This window comes from Kogia breviceps, chromosome 2 (genome assembly GCF_026419965.1).
Source record: "Kogia breviceps isolate mKogBre1 chromosome 2, mKogBre1 haplotype 1, whole genome shotgun sequence".
Taxonomy (NCBI): Eukaryota; Metazoa; Chordata; class Mammalia; order Artiodactyla; family Physeteridae; genus Kogia; species Kogia breviceps.
The window spans coordinates 49,078,362-49,100,130 of record NC_081311.1 but is presented as its reverse complement, the minus strand read 5'-3'; the positions used below and the strand labels follow the sequence as shown (position 1 = coordinate 49,100,130).

Sequence of the window (21,769 nt, the reverse complement as noted above, 5' to 3'; positions counted from 1 at the left end):
ATCCCGTCCTTTATGTTTTATGTGTGAAACAATAAAATTTAAACTTTTTCTATTTTAAATTGTGCAATTAAGTATTCACAATGCTGTGCAAATATCACCACTGAATAGTTTGACAATTTAATTCCCCCCAAATAAAATCCTGTACCCAAAGCACGCACTCTCCATCCCTCCCTCTCCCAGCCTCTCACAACCCCTAATCCTCTTCCTTTACCTGTTTCTTTACCTATTCTGGATGTTTCCTATAAATGAAACTATACAAAAGGTGACTTTTTGTGTCTGCCCACATATTTTAAAAGGGGACTGGTGAATTTTTATTTTTTTAAAATTTGAAATAGCATTTTTGTTATTTGAAAGGGAAATCCAGATGGATTAAAGATGAGAGGTATAAAATGAAGCCCTTTTAGTAAATATATGCAGAATCTCGGGGTAGACACTGTTCTAAGTGTGACACCTGAGCCAGAAGATAGAAGGAAAATGCTTAGTTCCTCCTGTGGCATTAGTCTAAAACCATGGATTTTTACGACCCAACAAGTAAATCGTAACATACTCAAATAGTTATTTATGATATGGGAGTGTCATAGGGTGGAATAGAGAATGTGACAAATAATCTGATTTAGAAATGTATGAAAAAAACTCACTGTTATTGGTGGGGCAAAAGGTACTTGACCTAGTTAACTATGGAAAAGAATGGAATCTGTAGAACAAAGGCAAACTGTGCCATACCTAAATACTGGACTCTGTAAGTTCTTTCCATGGTGTTAGTAGCTAACAATACTGAAATTACTATATCTGTACTAAGCTGGAATGGAGCAAGCAATAAATTCAATGAATGACAAATGTTGGAAGCTAGATTTCTTACCGTTGGAGTGGGAAGTTACAGATGAGCAAAGGCAGATGGTTACAGTACTCATGTAATAATGGACAGATTACATTTCCTCAACTTTAAAAAATTTAGTGCATCAAAAGGTGCTATCAGAAAGTGAAAACGCAGCCCACAGAACTGAAGAAAATATGTGCACATGATATATCTGACAGGAGTCTGTCCTTCAGAATATATCAAGAACTTTTACAAATCATCCACAAAAAGACAACCCAAATTTTAAAATGGAAAAGGACTTGAACACACCTTTCTCCAGACAAGAAACATAGATGGTCAACAAGCACATAAAAAGATGTGTACGAAGATAATAAGAAACCCACAAGATGGAATTATGTCAGAGGAAAGCAGGAGCAAATAGAAAGAGCTCTCAATAGCCAAAGCAGGAATGAATTGAGCAGCCAAATACTGTACTGCTGGATTATGACCAAAAGCTTAAAATAACTTTCTGGGTGGGCTGTCCACGCTGGTATAAAGAAATGATTAGATAGTGTTTTGTTGTTTTTTAATGAGTACTGTTGAATAGAAATCTCCTACGTTTAAGCATTCCAAACAGCTGATGTAGATATTCAGCCATTCATTAAGGAGGTGGGGCTAACTCCCCTCTTCTGAAGTGTGAGTGCTGCATAGTGACTTCATCCTGAAGAAGATGCAAAGTATGGACTTGGGAAAAAAGTAACTTCACAGTGGGGAAAATATGACAAAAACTACCTCAGCCAGGACGGCAAAGTTAACATGAACAGTGTTGCTTTGATGTATGTTCCTATGACATAAAGTAATGAGAAAGCACTTTACCTCTGTGATATGCTTCCTTAAAACCCATGACCCCATCCTAATCACAAGAAAAACATCAAGTAAATCCCAATGCAGGACAGTCTACAAAATACCTGACTAGTCCTCCTCAACACTACCTAGGTCACTGAGAGAAGGATAGTGTGAGAAAATGTCAAAGCCAGAAAGATCCTAAAGTGACATAATGACTCAATGCCATGTGATACCCTGGATGGGATCCTAGGACAGAAAAAAGGGAGAATGAAGGGAACTCCAATAAAATATGGATTTTAGTTAATAGTAAGGTATCCATATTTGTTCATTAACTGTGACAATTCTGTAGAAAACGAATGAAAGGTGAAATTAAAGGTCAAATACAAGCTATTGCATCAAACTATAAATCTAGCATAAAACAGTGATTTCCTAACAATATACAAACAAAATGAACCGTAAAATACGGAACATACAAGCAGACCAATTAATCATGCTATGACCCTTTCTCTCTGCTAGTTCTCCTCTCGTTGTTCTGGGGTTTTCCTCTCCTGGGACACAGAAGAACAGGGATAGAGTTGTTTGGCAGCTCCCCTTAGATCTGACCCCACCCAGGGTCTTCATCTTCCCCAGACATGCCCCATCCAATGAGGACACCACGCCAGAAGGAGTCTCAGGAATCACTGATCCTGATGAGTCAGGACTTTTTGGATTACAAGGGACTAGACACACTTACTCAAGTAAAATAAATTAACATTATTTTAAATGATAGAAATAAATTAATACTTACACGAGACAAGTTGAAGAGTGGGTTTGGAGGTGTCAGGTCCAATGGCTCATGTTCTTGTAGTATGACCTGGTCCCTCTCCAAACATCAATCCTGCTGAATGCCTTGGGGTGGTCCCATTCAAGGTCACAGTCTCTCTCACTGCATCCAGGGCCACCAGCAACTCCAAGATGACACCCACACAACATCCATTCTACCAGGGAGGGTTTCTCCTTCCCTAGGGTTCCATGAAAACTCATGACTTTGAATGCCTTTGGCCTGGCTTGGGTCACATTCTCACCCTTGAACTGATCACAGCAAGCAGAGGATGAAAAATGGGATTGGCTAGACGTGGATCATACACCCATCTTCTAGGTGGGTGGAATATAAGGTCAGCCCCTTGAAACTGTTCGGACTGGAAGCAGGTGAGATGTAGTTCCAAAAGGAAAGCTGAGATGCTGCAGCTGGACATGAGGACAGATGCTGGCTCAGCAAAAGCGGCAGATTCCATCAGATTCCGTATCACTGACAGTCCACTGCATGGCACAGAATCAGAAGCACAAAGTAGGAAGGGATTCACTTAGGGTCAGGGGCTGTAGCCACCCATCCGCTGCTCCCGCTATCCTCCCATGACAGCAAAAAGTTCTTCCATTTGCTGAAAAGCAAGGTTGATGATGATGGTAAACACAAGGATCCTGCCTTGGTCACCGGGTCCTTGCATCATAGAGACTGGCCCAGAATAGCCTAGGTGCTCTAAGAAGGCACACGGACCTCGTTCTTGTTCCCTGGAGGTGGTTGCCCAGGATGCATATGCCTGCCCGCTGGCCACATTAATCACCCATCCTCGAAGAACAATATTGCTCATTTTTCCAGTCTCTTCTCCTGCCTTTACAAAGAGCAGGTACCAAATGCTACGGTGGTAAAGAAATTATTGCTCAGTGAAGTACTGGGAGGCTCAAGGATTATTCAGTACCATGGAAATCATAATTGGCAGGCTTTACAAAGGCCACATGGGTGTATATGACTCTCTAGGAACATGCAGCCCCTGTGAAACTGCCTCTTGGGAGGCCCAGCTGCTCCCACAGATTTGATTCTTAACGAGTATGAATGTCAAAAGTTTGTAACAACTGGAAGGCCAAATGACTGCAGGGCCATGGTCTGCTGTATGGTTTTTGTGGCCAGGGCCACATTCAACATTTGGAGGGTTACTACCTCTCTCGGCAGGCTAAGAGGCTGTGAGGGAGAGGACCCTTTTCTCAACCACATGGATGTTGGGAACATAAACATGCCAAGGGGCTGTCTATGCCGCCCAGGTTGTTGTTCACTTGCCCAGCAGCAGGTTCAGCTCAGTAACTGGCCACAGGGGCTTGGCAGGGCCCAGGCTGGGCTGAGCTGGAGAACCACAGATGCCTGCCTGGATGGTCAGAGGTCAAGGGTTATCCTGTCTGAGACTTGATTTTCTACTGATGCCCGCTCAGACGGGACAAAGGATTCATGAAGTCCCAGAAGGGCCCCAGCTGCCCTCAAGAAGGCAGCATCTGAGGGTCAGCCGGTCGGTCACTGCACCCAGTCCTGTGTAAATCTGCACGTCTTCAGAGTGCCCTCGTGTCAGAGCTGTGCTGGAACCTGGGACTGCCCAGGCAGAGTGGGGCTGGCACTACCCCTTTCAGGCAGGAGGGAGGGAAGAGAGAAACCCTACATGACTTCTGACGGCCTCCACAGCCCTTGACTGAGATTGAGATCGATTTGAAACAGAGACAGTGCGGACATTTCATTCGTCTCCCAAGAGCCCAGGACTGGGGGGAAGACAAACAATGATACAGCTCACCTACCTGACTCATGTGTGACCTTGGGAGAATCCTGTCCATCCTGGAGGCTTCAGAGAGATGGAGAGAGACAAGGACGGTGAGAACAGGTTATCCTTTAACCTAACTCTAACCCTCACCCTAACCTATAACCCTAACCCTTTACCCTATTACCCTAAACCTAACAATCCTAACCTTGGATCCTAGACCCTCGATCCTGACACTTCAACTCTAATCCCTGACCCTTTAACCATCACCCTAAACCCTGACACTGATTCTAAGCACAGACCTTAACCTTAGCAAAGTGGATGTCAAGGGATGACTCTATCATCTCTAAAATAAACCAAGCGAATAAATCCTCACGACCTTGCATTTAGCAGTGGTTTCTTTGATCTGACATCAAAGCTTAAGCAATGAATAAAATATAGATACACTGGATTTCCTCAAACTTAATAATTTTATCACATCAAAACTTCTATCCAGAAAGTTAGTCCACAGAATAGAAGAAAATATTTGCACATGATATATCTAATAAGAGTCTGTTAGCCAGAACATATCAAGAAACTCATCAACAAAAACACAAAGAACTCAATTTTTAAAATGCACAAAGGACTTGATCACTCTTCTCCAGACAAGACATGCAAATGGTCAACACGGACATGAAAAAATGTCAAACATCAGTAGTCATGATGGAAATGCAAATTCATACCATAATGCAATACCCCTTCAAACACACAATTGTTATAGTCAAGAAAAATTAAAAATAATGAATATTGGCAACAATGTAGAGCAAATGGAACTTTTAAACATTGTGGAAATGTAAAATGGTGCAGCCTACGTGAACAATACTTTGACCTTTCTTCAAAAAGATAAATGTACTGGGTTGGCCAAAAAGTGCCTTCGGTTTTTAAGTAAAAATAAAAGACACATTTTTCATTTTCACCAAGAACTTTATTGAACAACGTATTCACCCTTTTGTTTCACTAGCTTCTGCCCTTTTTCAGGCAACCTCATAATTCTGTCTTCCCAAAACTTTTTATCTTTTTGAGCAAAGAACTGTTCCTGGTAACTTTTACAGTCTTCCACGGAATTGAAATTTTTTCCATCAAGAGAATTTTGTAAAGACCAAAATAAATGGAAATCTGAAGGTGCAATGTCTGGTGAATATGGCAGATAAATTAGAACTTCCCAGCCAAAATGTAACAGTTTTTGCCTGGTCATCAAAGAAACATGAGGTCTTGCGTTATCCTGATGGAAGATTATGCATTTTCTACTGACTAATTCCAGACGCTTTTCGTCCAGTGCTGCTTTCAGTTGTTCTAACTGGGAGCAGTACTTGTTGGAATTAATCATTTGGTTTTCTGGAAGGAGCTCATAATCGAGGACTCCCTTCCAATCTCTTCCAACATCACCTTCTCTGGATGAAGACCGGCCTTTGGTGTGGTTGGTGGTGGTTTATTTTGCTTGCCTCACGATCTCTTCTGTTCCACATTACTGTACAGTATCCACTCTTCATCACCTGTCACCATTTGTTTTCAAAATGGAACATTCTCATTGCATTTAAGTAGAGAATCGCATGCAGAAATTCACTTAACTTATGTGGAACCCAAACATCAAAGCAATTAATAAAATCAAGCTGGTGCAAATGATTTTCAGTGCTTGATTTGGATATTTTGAGTATGTTGGCTATCTCCGATGTGGTATACTGTTGATTGTTCTCAATTAATTTCTCCATTTGATCGCTATCAACTTCAAATGGTCTACCAACCATGGAGCATCGTCCAGCGAGAAATCTTCAGCATGAAACTTCGCAAACCACTTTTGACACGTTCAGTCACAGCACAAATCCATACACTGCACAAACCTTTTTTTGCATTTCAGTTGCATTTTTACCTTTCTTGAAATAATGCAAAATATGCCAAAAATGTTGCCTTTTTTTCCATCTTCAATATTAAAATGGCTACACAAAAATTCACGAACTTTGATAAGTCTTTTGCTAAATGCACGCTGATATGACAGCCGTCGCATAGAATCTCACAAAATTGTTTTGAATGAAGTTAAAGATAACTAAGGGCTACTAGAGCCATCTTATGGAAAAAGCCGAATAAACTTTTTGGCCAACCCAATTAGGGTTCAACAACTCCACTCCTAGGTACAGACACCAAAGAACTGAAAACAGGTGTTCAAACAAAAACTTGTACACAAATATTCATAGCAGCACTTTTCATAACAGCCAAAAGGTAGAAACAATTAAAATGTCCAACAATAGGTGAATAAACAAAATGCGGTACATCCATGAACTACCATATTATTCTGCCATATAAATGAATAGAGTAAAATGGTGCAGCCACTGTGAAAATAATATGGCAGCTCCTTAAAAAGTTACACTTCGAGTTAACATATGATTCATAAATTCCACTTTGGGGCATTTACTCAAAATATTTGAAAGCAGGGACTGGAACAGGTATTTGTACACTCATATTCATAGCAGCATCATTCACAATAACAAAAGGTGGAAGCAACCCAGGTGTCCATTGATGGATAAATGGATAAACAGAATGTGGTATATACACAAAGGAATATTATTTAGCCTTGAAAACTAAGGAAATTCTGACACATGCTACAATGTGGATGAACCTTGAACTTACTATGCTAAATGAAATAAGTCAGTTACGGAAGAACAAATTCTATGGTTCCACTTACATAAGGTATCTGGGGGAGTCAAATTCAAAGACAGAAGGAATGTGGTTGCAGGAGCTGAGGGGAGTCAGTGTTCAATGGCTACAGTTTCACTTGGGAAAAATGAAAAAGTTCAGGAGATGAGTGGTGAGGATATTTTTATAACGATGTAGATGTAGTGAGTGCCACAGAACTGTACACACCAAATGGCTTAAATGCTAAATGTTATGTGTTTTTATTCGCAGTGGAACAAATGAAGTACTGATACATGCTACAACATGGAGGAATGCTGAAAACACCCTAAGTGAAAGAAGCCATACAGAAAAGACCACACAGATAACATACTCATCCTGTGCTTTAAATCCATCAAGGTTTTGAACATAAGGGAAAGTTGCAGTCAAGGTTTCAGAAAAAAATGAAAACTGGGTCACAATGAAAAAAGATATTTCCAGGGCTTCCCTGGTGGCGCAGTGGTTGAGAGTCCGCCTGCCGACGCAGGGGACACGAGTTCGCGCCCTGGTCCGGGAAGATCCCACATGCCGCGGAGCGGCTGGGCCTGTGAGCCATGGCTGCTGAGCCTGCGCGTCCGGATCCTGTGCTCCGCAATGGGAGAGACCACAACAGTGGGAGGCCCGCGTATCGCTAAAAAAAAAAAAAAAAAAAAATTTCCATAGCGTTGGGGCAGGTGGTGAAAGTTGAAGTGGACCTATGGATCAGATTATTATAAGAAATTATAATCCTCCTCATTTGGTGGTTAAAAGTGCTTGTTCCCTGGGAGTGTATCCATGTTTTGGGTAAAACATACTGAAGTGTTCTGTGTGAAGTGGCAAATGTGAGTACTCTGTACTGCTAAGGAAAATTTTTCTATACATTTGAAATTACTGTAAAATAAATTACTTTTCAAAGCAACTGTGTCAATAAAAGGACAGAAATGTAGAGAAGACAATGATCTTTGTATAGAGGCCAACCCTACCTGCTCACCGGAGTGATGATGTAATTAGCCATTGTAAAATTTCACGTGTTTTTAAGGGGCAGTGTGGGAAGATTATAATAGTAGCCACCCTATCTTGGGTGTTGTGGATGAGCTGGATATGATAGAAACAGTGGGATTTCTAATTCCAGTTTCCTGTATTAAATCACCAGAAAGCTGTCGGAACCAATAAATGAATTCAGTAAAGCTGCAGGATACAAAATCAATACACTAAAAACACTTTTGTTTCTATACACTAATAATGAACCACCAAAGACAGAAATTAAGAAAACAATCCCATTTCCAATAACATCAAAAGAACCAAATACCTAGGAATGAATTTAACCCAAGATGTGAAACAGCTGCGCACTTAAAACCTTACGACATCAATGAAGAAACTGAAGATGCAAAGAAATGGAAAGATATCCTGTGCTTATTGATGGGAAGACTTAGTAGTGCTAAAATGTTCATTCTACCCAAAACAGCATACACATTTAATGCACATCCTACCAAAATTCCAATGGAATTTTTCACAGAAGCTGAACAAACAATCCTGACATTTGTATGGAACTACAAAGGACCCTGAACAGCCACGGGGACCCTGAGAAAGGAGAACAGCAGCTGGAGGAAACTCACTCACTGACTTGAAACCATATCACAAAGCTACAGTAACCAAACAGTATAGAAATAGCACAAAAAGAGGCATGGGCCACAGGAATAGAATAGACCCTGGGAAAGAAATTCACATATATGTGGTCAGTTTATGACAAAGCCGCCAACATACACCAGGAAAAGGACAGTCCCCTCAATAACTTGTGTGTGACAGAAGGAAGACAATTACTGTGTTGGTTTCTTGGGGACACTTGGAGGACTTTCTGACAGTGGGGATGCAATCTGTTTTGTCTTTTCCCTCCTTGGTAAGAAATCTCCGTATGACATGAGCCTCTCTAAGAATCCTACCTGAATTGAGGCCTGAAGAAATCAGAGCTGAGATTCACGTTGTCTTCACAGACAATATCTCACGGTTAAGTATACGTATCACTTCAACAAGGTAATTTAAAGTGCCATTATTGTCCTCCATTCCAAATGTGTAAGAAGGGAAGTGTTGGCAGAGGCCTAGTGTTTAAAGCTGTCTGGTTTGACTGGACATGCTCATTCATCCCCAACTGGCCTCACACGCATTTGAGTTACTGGCGATGACCAAGCTGAATGCAGAGACTCGTCAGTGGGAAGGACACTGACGGAAACTCTGTTACCTGTCTTGTTGGTTTCTCTGTACCTTCTGGTCACTAGGTTGTGTCACTTGCTATGGTGCCTGGGCATCAGGTTTTTAATACAGTTATCACCAGCTGTGAGACTAGGAAGAACAGAAATCAGGCCATTCCATGAAATCTGAAACTGGAGGACAGGGTCACTTTCTTCACTTTCCTGGTTTAACAGGCCAATTAGTTGCTGCTCATGACTCACTAGCCCTGTTTTACTATCACATCGGGCAGTCGACTGAGATTTACCCATATATATACTTACACTAGTTCTACCTCAAAGAGCCATCTTGATCAAAAATGACAACAACTTCACCTCAATCTGGAAATACTGGAAAGGTAGAATAAATTCAGTTTAAGGTGATTTATGTAAATCATTTATTATAGGGAATTCTCTTGGTGGGAAAGGTCAATATTTACCACCCAGTAAAAATAAATACTAATCTGATCTCAAAATCGTGTCTTCTATACACACACAAAGGCATGGGCACACGCTCACGTGCACACGGGCAGACACAGATCCTCTGCTGAAGTTACCAATAGCTTTTGAGGTCAGTGAAACCCCATGATTACGAGCTTACGCTGTGCACTGAGCTGGCTCTGGGTTTAAATCCTGCCCCTGGCTGTGGGACAGGGCACAGACCACTTCAGCTCCCTGCAGTTTTCTTCTTCTCTTAAACAACACCCACTACAGAAGGGTTAACGGGAGGATCAGATAGAAAGTACAATAAACTGGTGCTTCTCAAACTCTAAAGTTCACACAAATCATCTGGGAATCTTGTTACAATGCAGATGCTGATTCAGATGCTCAAGTGGGGCTTGATGTTCTAAGTTCCTAGGTGACGTTATGTTGCCAGTCCACGGACCAAACTTTGCATAGCAAGGTACACACTGAAACCAAAATTGCTATCCTGGGGTCCTGCCAGCCAAGTAAGAGAAGAAAGCTGAGAAAGGACTTTTTGGTGCCCAGTGTGAGCTTGGCATGAACTCAGTTTCTCTAGGCATGGAGAGGATAACACATTTGGGGCCGGGCTTTATTCTGTCCCCTCATGAGCCTCAGCATGACTAAATTTCCATTCTTCTGCCCAGAGCCAGCCAGGGGCCACGGGAACCCACAGAGATGGGGAGTCTCATACCTGTCATAGTCCTGGCAAATCTCCCCCATGGCCACCAAGGCCTTCAGGTACTCCCTGGGCTGGCAGGGGTTGATACAGCGCAAGGAACAGCTGTTACTGGAGTCGCCGTTGGAGGCAGTGGAATCCATAGCTACCTAGAAGAGAGGCAAATGAGTAAAGTGAATGCATCTCGTAAGAACTGCCATCTGCAGTGAGAGAGACACGGCCTGAGGGGGGAAAAGCAGCATATTACACACCCTGCCGATAAGCAGAGTTAAAGAAGAACTTCATTAGCTTTAAAAACTAGTTATTAATTTGGTTGAGGCCATTTCTGTAGTCTCCACTCTCCCTCTCCCCCGATGCCCTCTCTTCTCTGTGTCCAAAACGGAACTTGAGATTGACATGCAGGTCAGAAAGCCCAGCTACCACTGATCCACGACATCACCAGGCACCAAGGGCAACGGTGGAATATCATAATTCACTAAGAAAAGTCCTCTGTGCTTTCCCAGCAGGATGACTCCATCTCCGAAGCCTAGGTAGGCCTCCTTAAAACTAAACTCTGTGTTAAAGATGCAGTCTGTATAACAAAGCCAGTGTTACTTTCATGAGTGGCCGGCTGCAGAGAGATGTGCTTAAGTGGTTGTAATAAAATTTCTGCCAGAGGCAGAAAGTCTCTGTGTAAGTCTTCTGTGTAAGGCTCCACTCATGTGAAAATTCCTGCCCACGCCAGAGAAGATGCATGAATCTAGGGCACTGTCAGTGGCAAGTGGAGAGAAACCTCTGTTTTGCCACCACGTCGTCATTACCCTTGAACTTCTTAAATTTTTTCTGACCTCCAACATCATCATGATCTAAATAATGGTTGACTCATCCAACACTTAACAACAACTACAAAATGCTTAAGCCTGGGGTGTGCTCAAACGGGAAGGAGGATTTCTTCTGATTTTTTAACATCATCACTATTTAAATGAAAGTTAACCTAGCAAAACCCTAGTCATGAACTGTGTGAAAAGCTAGTCGGGAGGGGTAAGGTGGGGAACCTACATGCATTTTGTGAACAAAAAGGAGGTATAAAGCACTCCAGGATCCACCCATGAGGGCCCAACCAGACAGAGATCTGGATACATGCAGACAATCTTGGAAAACTCCTCCAAGGAGAACACTCAAGAGGTACTTGAGAGACAGTGGTTTGGAGAAATCAAACATCTCAGGGCCTCCTGGATTTACCAAGCTCTAATACACACCCATCATTCTCTGCTTTTTTGTCCTAAAGAGAGACACTTAAGAGATAATGGCACCTCACACGTGTGTGCATAGTGTTTAAAAGGTAAAAATAATGCTGGGAAGGCTAGAAGTAAAGCCACCTCTTTCTCTTCTACTGAGGAAAGCATTTTAGAACTCTAGAGAATTCTAGAGAATGCAAGGATGTTATTATGGAAATAACCTTGATTCTGCTCTGATTTATTATCATTGCAAGCACTGCAAATCATTGGCAGGTGTTGATACTTAATTATTAATAATGAGTACCTGTGGCTCCCCTCACTTCTGTTTATGATGGCTCTCATTGTGGAGCATCCCCCTCTACCTGTGCTTCTTAATACTGCAGCTGACATCCTGTCCCATGTGCTGATTACCTGATTGTCAAGGGTATCCCGTGATGACAAAAATATGCTGTTTTCTTGATTTAAAACCAGAGAATGAAATCAGATAATATAAAGAGCAGAGGGAAAAACTTCCATAAAGAAAAATGGCAGCTCAAGAAACATAATTGAACATTTTATCCTCCCCAGGCATGGGCAAGATCTCCAAGCATGCAGACACCAAGTGGCAGCATCTGTGCCCAGGTATATCACCTGCATGAGTACCTGTGGTATGGGGAGAAGTGGATGTAACATCTGGATGAGTGTTAATAGATTCTGGCAATAATTTATACTAAAATTAAAGAAAAAAATCATAGGGCTGGGATTAGGGTAAGACAAGAGAGGTGACTAGGGCATCAACTCAGGAAGGCACTCATCTGAGTTGACCCTACACTTGCTCAATCCTGAGAGTGATGCCTCCTTAAATTTTGCATCCTAGGTGCCTTTCTTCACTCTTGTCCTGGTACATCATTTCATTTCTATCAACTCTTCATCCTCAGGTTTGGAATAATTCCCTTATGCTTAACAAACTAGGGTTGGGCAGAGATGATGGTGAGAATAGGATTGTGATTGAAGATATTAAGGACAGAAAATAAATAGGATTTGGTGACTGACTGTCTGTGAAGTTGGATGCCAGGTAGGGAAAAGGAGTGGCCAGATCTCCTTGGGGATGGAGGAAATTACATAGTGTGACAACTTGAGCTGCCTGTTCCTGGTGGTGGTGTAGGGACATACAAACATGCCTGATGGGGACTGTGCTTTTTTTCTGCAGGCAGGCCTCTGAAGTTTCCACTCTTCCTGTGGGGATGGTCCCTGTGGTCTGTGACAACAGAGCCCATTCTGACTCAGGAGACGCTGATATAATTTTGGCGAAGGGTATGAACTTAAAAATTATCTGATGAGGGCTTCCCTGGTGGCGCAGTGGTTGAGAATCCGCCTGCCGATGCAGGAGACATGGGTTCGTGCCCCGGTCCGGGAAGATCCCACATGCCGCGGAGCAACTAAGCCCGTGAGCCATGGCCGCTAGGCCTGCGCGTCCGGAGCCTGTGCTCCGCAACGGGAGAGGCCACAACAGTGAGAGGCCCGCGTACCGCAAAAAAAAAAAAAAAAAAAAAAAAAAATTATCTGATGAAAAAGGAAATAAACCAATGATCCTTATCACTCACTGTTTTCTCTAGTTCCCATTGCTTATAAAAATATTTTTTCATTTGACTAGACAGCAAATGGACAGCCTCAAGTACATGGCAGCTAAAAGATTATTTTTTTTTTCCCTGGCAAGTGACGGTTTCTGAAGTCTCCCAGATGAGGCTGGAGATAAAATCTCTGTCTTCAGGAGGTGGCCTTCTACCAAGAATTCTCTGTGTTCTTTAAGTTAGCATTAGTGAAAAGGGAATAGAGCAAAAGGTTAGGTTTATTTTAAAAAGCAACAGGGAGGGGCTTCCCTGGTGGTGCAGTGGTTGAGAGCCCGCCTGCCGATGCAGGGGACACGGGTTCGTGCCCTGGTCCGGGAGGATCCCACATGCCGTGGAGTGGCTGGGCCCGTGAGCCATGGCCGCTGGGCCTGCATGTCCGGAGCCTGTGCTCCTCGACGGGAGAGGCCACAGCATTGAGAGGCCTGCATACAGGGGAAAAAAAAAAAAAAAAAAAAGCAACAGGGAGGCCATGAAAGATGAGATTAAATTGAAAATAAAAGCAAACAATGACTGAAAAATGCCAGTTTGTGGAGGAGGCTTTCGACTCCTGGCTTCCTGAATGGGGTAGGCTTGCAGAGCCACTGTTTTCATCTTCTGCTACGAAGAATTTAGGAAAGTCTGTGTTCTGGTGTGTGCTCCAATCTGCCCAGCAGGCAGCCCAGGAACAGGCCTCCTTTACCTCCGCTTCTGCCCAGGAGGCCCTGCTCTTCAGTAAGCAGAGCCTTGGAACAGTTTTGCAAAACTTTGTAAAGTAAGAAAGCAAAATGCTTGCTCCCTCCATGTCACCAGATCCCCAGTATGTGGAGCTGTTTCCAGAAAAGGCTGGATGCTAACGATGAGTATCCTTCCTTGGACATTTTTAGCTTCTTACTTGAAACGAGCCCACGCCTCACATCCCTTCCCTGCCTGTGACAAACAGTCCATTTAAGAACCTCCTGGGGGCTTCCCTGGTGGCGCAGTGGTTGAGAGTCCACCTGCTGATGCAGGGGACACAGGTTTGTGCCCCGGTCCGGGAAGATCCCACATGCCACGGAGCGGCTGGGCCCGTGGGCCATGGCCGCTGAGCCTACGCGTCCGGAGCCTGTGCTCCGCAAGCCACAACTCTCTCTGCAACAGGAGAGTCCCGCATACCGCAAAAAAAAAAAAAAAAAAAAAAAAAAAGAACCTCCTGGAAGTTTTCTGAGGAAAGCTGCTGTGAACCCATCTCTGGTTAGCTGACTGATCTCTCTGCCATCAACCTTTGTGATATCACCTGCTACAGGACAGCTTTTATTTTAAAGACTTGTATACAATTTGGACCTATACAACATGCCTTGTAGGTTGAAATGCTGTTTACTCTGGACCACTTCTTAAATAATAGGTCAAATTCTAGGGCTTTCCTGTTTCCTCAAAACTCCACAGCAGGCAAAGAAATAGGACCCTAGGCAAGGTGGTAAAGACCCTGGAGGTCGCCTGGTTCATTTCCTGGGAAGGGCAAAGCATTCTCCTCTTCAACCCAGGACTCATCCTTATTTCTCAGAGGCCTACACCAGAGTCCATCAGTGTTTAACCTGGGATATAAAATCAGGATTTAAAACTTAAACTGAGACACAGCATGGGCATAGGATGTCCTAAATGTGTTAGGGTCAGAAGAGATTACGTGAAAGAACTTTAACAGGTGGTCTTTTCTTAGGCTTGAAGGTTAATCTGGGAGAAGCCACATTCAACTTATTATATTATTAAATTATAGCCGGTAAAATCAGAGACAAAAGAAAGCAATACCATCTTTAAGTACAAATAATAAAAAGGGCCATTTGAATATAATAAGAAAAAAATGATGACTCAGTATTCTACTAGCCTGGTAAGTTGTATACATATACATAAACAAAATATTTTAAAAATGTATACATAAAATATAGTTATATATAATGTATATAAATATTTAACATAGCTGTAATCATAGGGTAACTCTGCTTTATATTTTTTTCTTCACTTAACAGTATGTCATAAACATATCCTCATGTTATTACCAATCATTATAATTATCACTTAAAATGGCTTTATCATAGTCCACTTAAATGAGTGAACTGCAATTTACATAGCCATTACCTTACTGTTGGACATGTATGTTGCTTACAACCTATCTCTGTGAAAATCCATTTTACAGTGAACATTTTTTTGCATCTGGAAAGAAACATTTAATTCTGCTACCATTTTCTTTCCAAATACCTTATGGAGTCTGTCTGATCTATGCTGTCTATATTTGTGTATTTTGTATGTGAAATTCTAGTATCTGGCTTTCTTTTTAGCTGCTGTGCCGTGTGCCAAACACATGAAACCCCATCTCTCTCCCTGAAGTCTCTGCTTCACCTCTGTCCAGCTCCTCCAAGACCACAACATGATGTTGCCCCAGAGTGCTTACAATTCAAGGATTCACATGGGGAACAAAGGTTGTCCTCGGGGCACCTTGGACCTCCCGAAATTGTGTGCACAATTGGGTGTATGCACTTTCCAATGAGGGATATAGATCTTGTATCAGATTTCAAGTGGTCCATGTGACCAAAAAAGAGGAAGAATCATTGACAGGGGCCCTTTTAGCATCCTTTATCTCCTTCCCTCCTCAGGGCCTTCGCTGCTTATTTGATAGCCTAAAACGTCACTCTTCTCATCCTCAGGTTGCCACCTACTTTCCACCTCCTGCCTTCCCTTCACTGTTGCCCTTCTTGAACGAGTAGTTATGCCCACTGTGTTCACCTCCTCACCGCCTGTTACACCCCAACTCCTAGGTCTCCCGTCTCATTCTGAAGTTGCTCTTCTGCAGATGATTTATGCCTACTCATCACATGGCCCAGTCACTGGTTTTCATTCTTCATCTAGTGTCTTCTCTTTAGCATATGGGATATTGCCCTTGACCTTGTAACATTTCCTCCTGTTCATCTGAGTTACTGCCTCCTCCAGGACCTTTTCCTCTGGCATCTCTTCTCTTACTGTTTGCCCCTCTTTCCTCTGCTGCCAATGGAGGTCTTCTACACTTTTCTGTCACCAGGTCCCCCTTCTGCATTTTTCTCTTTGGCCATCTCATCCAGACCCACGTATGTGCAGCTTCTACCTCTCTCCTGAAACTGAGATCTGTATTTATAAATGCCATCTCCACCGGGATACCTGAAAGTACCTCCACTACGTCCAGGAGGAAGTTCATCCTGTTGTCTGGCAGCTCCTCTTGATTTCCATATTTCTGTGAACGGGACTCCCATGCTTTGTCTTTAGGCACAAGAGATTTGAGTTATCCTGGGCTCATTATTCTCCCGTGCTTTCCGTCTCCTCATGTATCATAAGTCAAGGCTAACTGACTCTTTCCACAGTGCCCCTTCCTACTGCTGCCCCTACTGTTACCTCTTATTACCTGTCACCAGGATGGTTGCAGTGGGCTTTAATCTCTTCTTTCAGAGTCCCTTCACCACCACCGAGGCCTTTCACCAAATGCCCCCAGATTTACCTCCCTAAAGCATGTGCCTGATTGCTCCAGAGACTTGCCCAAGACTCTCCTGAATGTTCCCTTATCCACCAAATTACCTCAAAATTCAAAGCCCTTCAAGTTCTCAATCCCAACTGTTTCCCCAACAATCCCCTACATATACCCTGTATAGTCACATTAACCCAAGTAAGGAAACCTATTTATCATTAGAATATATGGATGCATAAATATTTAAGTTCATAGGGGTGCTTTTTAAAGCAAAAATCTAGTATCACATTTATCTGTCCAATTTCTTCTTTTACCTAAACCTTATCCCTTCTTGAAGATTTAGGCTTCGGTCCATCATCATTCAACAGAATTATTTTGAGCACCTTATATACATCAGCCTGGGACCCGAAGGGAAAGATGCTGTACTCTTGATATTCTTAAGAATATCAAGGAGCCCCGGGCATCTGTGGAAGGTGCAAAAGCTTTCTCCTCACCCGTTTGTAGTGTGTACTAGTCAGTCTTGACAGGAAGCAAATGGTCCACTCAAAAGGGTCGACTGAGGAGAATTTAATAAAAGGACAATTCAAAAAAGGTTAAAGGAGGCTGACTAGAAAGGGTCGAGAGGGGCAGTTAGCAGAACCGAGTGAGAGTAGTGTCTGCAGAGCAGGACACCTGATGGGAACTGTGTCCTTCTGTAGTGGAATGTGGTCACTGCCAAACAGCAGCCTGGCAAGCAGAGAGTTGGGAAGAAGTGCCCCAACTTCATTCTCTTCCAATCGTTTGACCTCTGGCTGCTGACTCCAAAGAGGAAGGCCTCCTGGCACACAGGGGAGGGGCTGAGAAGGGTGAGGAAACGTGCAGAACTATATTCCCCTGGTGGCTCCTGAAGGTCTGTCTCCAGGGAGACGCAGGCTCATCCTGGCTGAAGCTCCTGGGCCTGCTCAGGAATCTCAGGTCACCCTGTGTCAGCGGGAGATGTCTACTCTCGGGGGCTCAGGAGCTGGGTGACTGCAACGCATCCTTGTTCCTCCCTCTCTCTGCATGCCAGGAAGCCCTCCTCTCATTTCTCATCCCTCTGCCACTTTCCCTTCATTTTGCCAGATGGGTTCAATAAAATAATTGGGCAGATAATAAATATATAGGCCAAGTTAAATAAGACATGCTAATTGTTATTAATAGCTTGCATTACAGCTTATCATTTACAGTAGATGGTACTGCTTGAGTAATAAGGAAAAATAAGGAAGTTGACTTTATTTTAGAGGGAAATGACAATGAAGTGGCTGGTACGTTTTCTTTAATAGAAAGCTCAAAACAGAACACCTAGCAACCGTCTCCTGCGACCCGGGCCTGAAGCCCTCCAGGAGGAAGGGCTTTGTTGCAGGCGCTGCTGATGGTCTGGCTCCTCCTCCTCAGCATTTATCTGTACGTGCTCCCCCCTCTTCTCATGCCTTGCTCCAGACTCACTCCATACCTCCTACAGGTCCATCATTGGACCCTGGAGGGCTGAGAAGCTGGGGCTGGGAAGGTGGTGGGAGGAACAAAGGCAGGAGGGCAATCCTCCTGTTTCAGGCAGGCCAGAGGACCTCCCCTCCCCTCCATGAGTCAGGGTGTGGAGCTGGGAACCCCGTGGGGTCAAACTTCTGGTTTTTACTTGGACTGATTCTTTGCAGCCCAACTCCAAGGGCAGAGTAAGCTCTTGGGGTCTCTCTGTCCAAACCTAGGAGGATTTTGAACATGAAGGTTGAATAAAGAGTTGTTCAAAAGCATGGGATCTCTAGACTATAAAACAGACCCAAATCAATAGAGCTTTCCTTTGAAAACCTGTAACAGTTGCCTAAGATTGTAGGACACTATCTCCTCTGTGACACTGCTGGCTCTTCCACCTCCATTTGCCCAGGACAGCTGGAGTCAGGTGTGTGTGTGCTCACAATACACATATTTGCTACCTTCTAAACGTGCCAGTGTATATATGGGAGGGCTGGATGGGTGTGTCTTAAAAGAACCTTAGACTTTAAAGAGATGACCGAAATCTATAATTAACTCCTGTAAGTATTCAGGGGCAAATGAACAATGCCCTGAGTTTAGGCAGGACACAGGTAGACCCGTCTGAGGTTACAGTAGAGGACCTGCCTCTATCTCAGGAGATGCCTTATCCCATCCCCCTCTAGTCCTTTGGATACCACTATCCCTAGTCCCAGTAATACAACGGTCCTGTCTATTCTCTTGGGCTCAAACCGAGATAAAAAAGTTAAACCCATTTTCCTTGCCTTCCTCACATGACTGAGCCAGTCCAGGAAGCTGATAAGCAGGGCTGAGTTTCACAAGTACACTTCTGTAAGATGAGGAATAAATGCTGCACAAATTGCATTCCTCTTGTTTACATCCATGTTGCTTTCCCATAGGTTTTAGCAGATCTCTCTCTTGCCATCTGGGTATTCTCTTTCTGGAGGTCATGTCTGTCAAAACCTAGGAGGATTCTGAACATGAAGCCACCGAAAGCAAACTGTTCCAGGGCAGATGGACTCACAAGCTTGACCTACCCATGCACTTTAAAAAGATCCAGTCTACCCACACAAATACGTATTAGGAGTGATCCCATGGGCTCAGACTCCATGTAGGAAATGATACTCAATCCACCATCTCACTCTATTTCTCAGTCTTGAAAGACTGGTTATCCAATCTTTTGGAATTCACCTTTTCATTGCCTGATGAACCATTTGGATGGCTTACTCCCCACCCCACCCCCTTTCCACTCAAACACTCAATAACTATTTGCCTATGGCTGGTTTCTTGGGAAGTGAAGGACGGGGCTGGCAGCAACCTGGGCTTCATGCGCCCTCTAGTGGGCTTCAGAGGCAAGGAGCAGAATTGTGACCAACCTGAAAGGACTTGCCCGTCTGGAGGCCACAGTCAATACAGTCTAGGGGAGGGTTGCAGTGTTCCTCATGACTGTTGGATGACCACATGTTCTACCGAGACTTCATCTGCTTCAAACAGTCCTCGTCCACTTCCCACTTGGTGAGAATAAAGAGGAGGATACCACAGGGGAAGCTGATGGCCCAGGCTAGTCCCACAGCTTTCATGGGGTTCTTGCTGCTCTTTCTGGGAATGTATTCCAGCTCAGGGGATGGGGCTTGGGCTCCTCCTTGCACTCTGTGGAGCTGTGGCTTTACAGTGCCTGGGTCCTGTTCTGGGAAGCCTTGTTAGCTGTGGCTCCTGACAGAATCCCTTTGAAAGCCACTTCCACATCACTGAGGGCTCATCACCCTAGTGCCAGGCGAGTGAGCTTCACTGTTATCTCCTCAGACACAGGACGTGAAGGACTGCAGCAGGGCTCACGTGAGACATGTGAAGGAAATCTGAGAAAAGGTTTTCAAACCTGGAGGACACGGGCATTTTTTGCCCCCTGTCCCTTCAGTGCCATAGCAGCTACCACTGCCGCCATGTTCAGAGCCCACCCCCCTTCCTGGATGGCTTACTCTCGGCACTGACCATTGGGCATGACATGGGTGCTTGTGTTCTGGCCACATGAACACAACCAAGATATCTGCAGTGGTGCAGTGGGACATCCTAGCACAGTTCACACTTCCTTCCCATCCTCTCACCAGGTGATGGGATCTGGCAACCAGCCCACTGCTCATGTCTCATGCAGTTACTGAAAGGACAGAAAGCACTAGGCTGGTTCCCCAAACCACCTGAGGTTGAATGGCATGATTTCCTGATATGATTTGGAAAACCATATTCACTGGGGAAAACATGAGTATGAAGTCATTTTAAAAAACATGCTACTGTACGATATTTCAGCAGTGAGACTTGAGCAAAGCTGACCCATGGTCTTTAAAGACTTTTGTCTCCTCATGCCCCACACCCAGCACCACTCCCTGACCTCGCTCCCTGAATAAGAACAAACATGAAAACAATTCACTGTAAGCTGGATTTGGCAGCCACCCATGGTGTGGTCCAAGAAAGAATGCATCTTGTGGATCTGCACAAGAGGAAGAGAGTAAATTGTTTTAGAAACAGTATGATCTGTACTGTTATAGATTAGAGGCCTAGACTTTGGGTGCTGATCTAGAGGGAAGAGCAGAGAAAGATCTGTGGGAAAAAGAGGGGTCAGCTGATTTTGTTCCATGAAAGGACAGAAAGAAAGCAATGCTGAATTCAGATGGGCCCGTGAGGGCTGCAACCATCCATCCTACCCTCTCTTTTGGTTTATGCATGATGTTAATCAGCCTCTGCCTCTGGGGTGGGACTAACACTATGTTTTCAAGGGTCACCACTGGTTTGAAAAGAATAAAGTCTCACACTTGGCTTCGGTCTTTCTGCCCATGTCTAAGTCCCAGTTCTGGTAACGTTCCTAACACCATAGTAATTTAGATGGGCAGCTTCAAGATCACAACTACCTGAGAAGGTCTCTACTGCCAGCTAGTCAGATTCCTCCCATGCCATGAACAACAGGGATTAACATTTACTGAGCACTAACTGTACGCCAGGCACTTAACATCCATTACCTAATTTAATTCTTAGAACAAGCCTGTGAAGGTGATGCTATTATTATCGTGCCCATTTTACAGATGAGGAAATTGAGGCTAAGATCACCTATCTAGTGGGGGTGTGGCTCAAGTGATGGTAGTCTGACTGCACAGTCCATCCTTTTGACCTCTAGGCTGGAAGTCAGCACATTCCCTGCTTTCTGACTGACTCCCAGCACCTGTGTTCTCACACGCCTTACTGATTTCTAGTTTCAATTTCTGCTTCATTATGATTCTGCTGCTTGAGTCTTGGTGACATTCATCTATTCATTTATTCAACAAGGATTTACTGAGCCCTTACCATGCACTGGCTGCTATGGATACAGGGATGAGAAAAACAGGCATGGTACTTGCAGTCACGGAGCTCACAATCTGGATCCTTTTACCAGGACAGCCACTAGCTGACTTTGACCCTCACTCCTCAGACTCCATCTGACACTCAGGGCAGCGTCTCAGAGACTGACCCACAAAACCCTGTGGTTGTGTTTCCAGGTACCACTTCCAGGAGGCACACATCTATCAGCAGATTTGTCTCAGGGCTGATGCTTACTGGGCCCTCTGAATAGTTCCTTCTCCTGGCTTCCTTATGGTGATGCTTTGTCTGATAGTTGGAATACCTTACTACTGTCTGTATACCAAGAAAATGAGCTCAATAACCAAGGCCTCTGAGTGCCGAACTCTTAGATCAAAACAGATTTATGCACAGTCACCTTACAGAGATCGACA

General features: G+C 43.9%; 1 protein-coding gene across 4 annotated transcripts in view; it reads right to left on the bottom strand.

Moving 5' to 3' along the window:
• Nucleotides 1-21,769, bottom strand: part of LOC136793536 (syncytin-A-like) — an 85,949-nt gene that overhangs the window by 53,247 nt on the left and 10,933 nt on the right. For all 4 annotated transcript variants that reach the window (XR_010838906.1, XR_010838907.1, XR_010838908.1 and 1 more), the window contains exons 2-4: nt 10,258-10,391; nt 4,238-4,281; nt 2,430-2,941 (exon numbers count right to left, since the gene is read on the bottom strand). The gene's annotated coding sequence lies outside the window, so the exon portion shown is untranslated. The remainder of the gene's footprint in view (nt 1-2,429; nt 2,942-4,237; nt 4,282-10,257; nt 10,392-21,769) is intronic.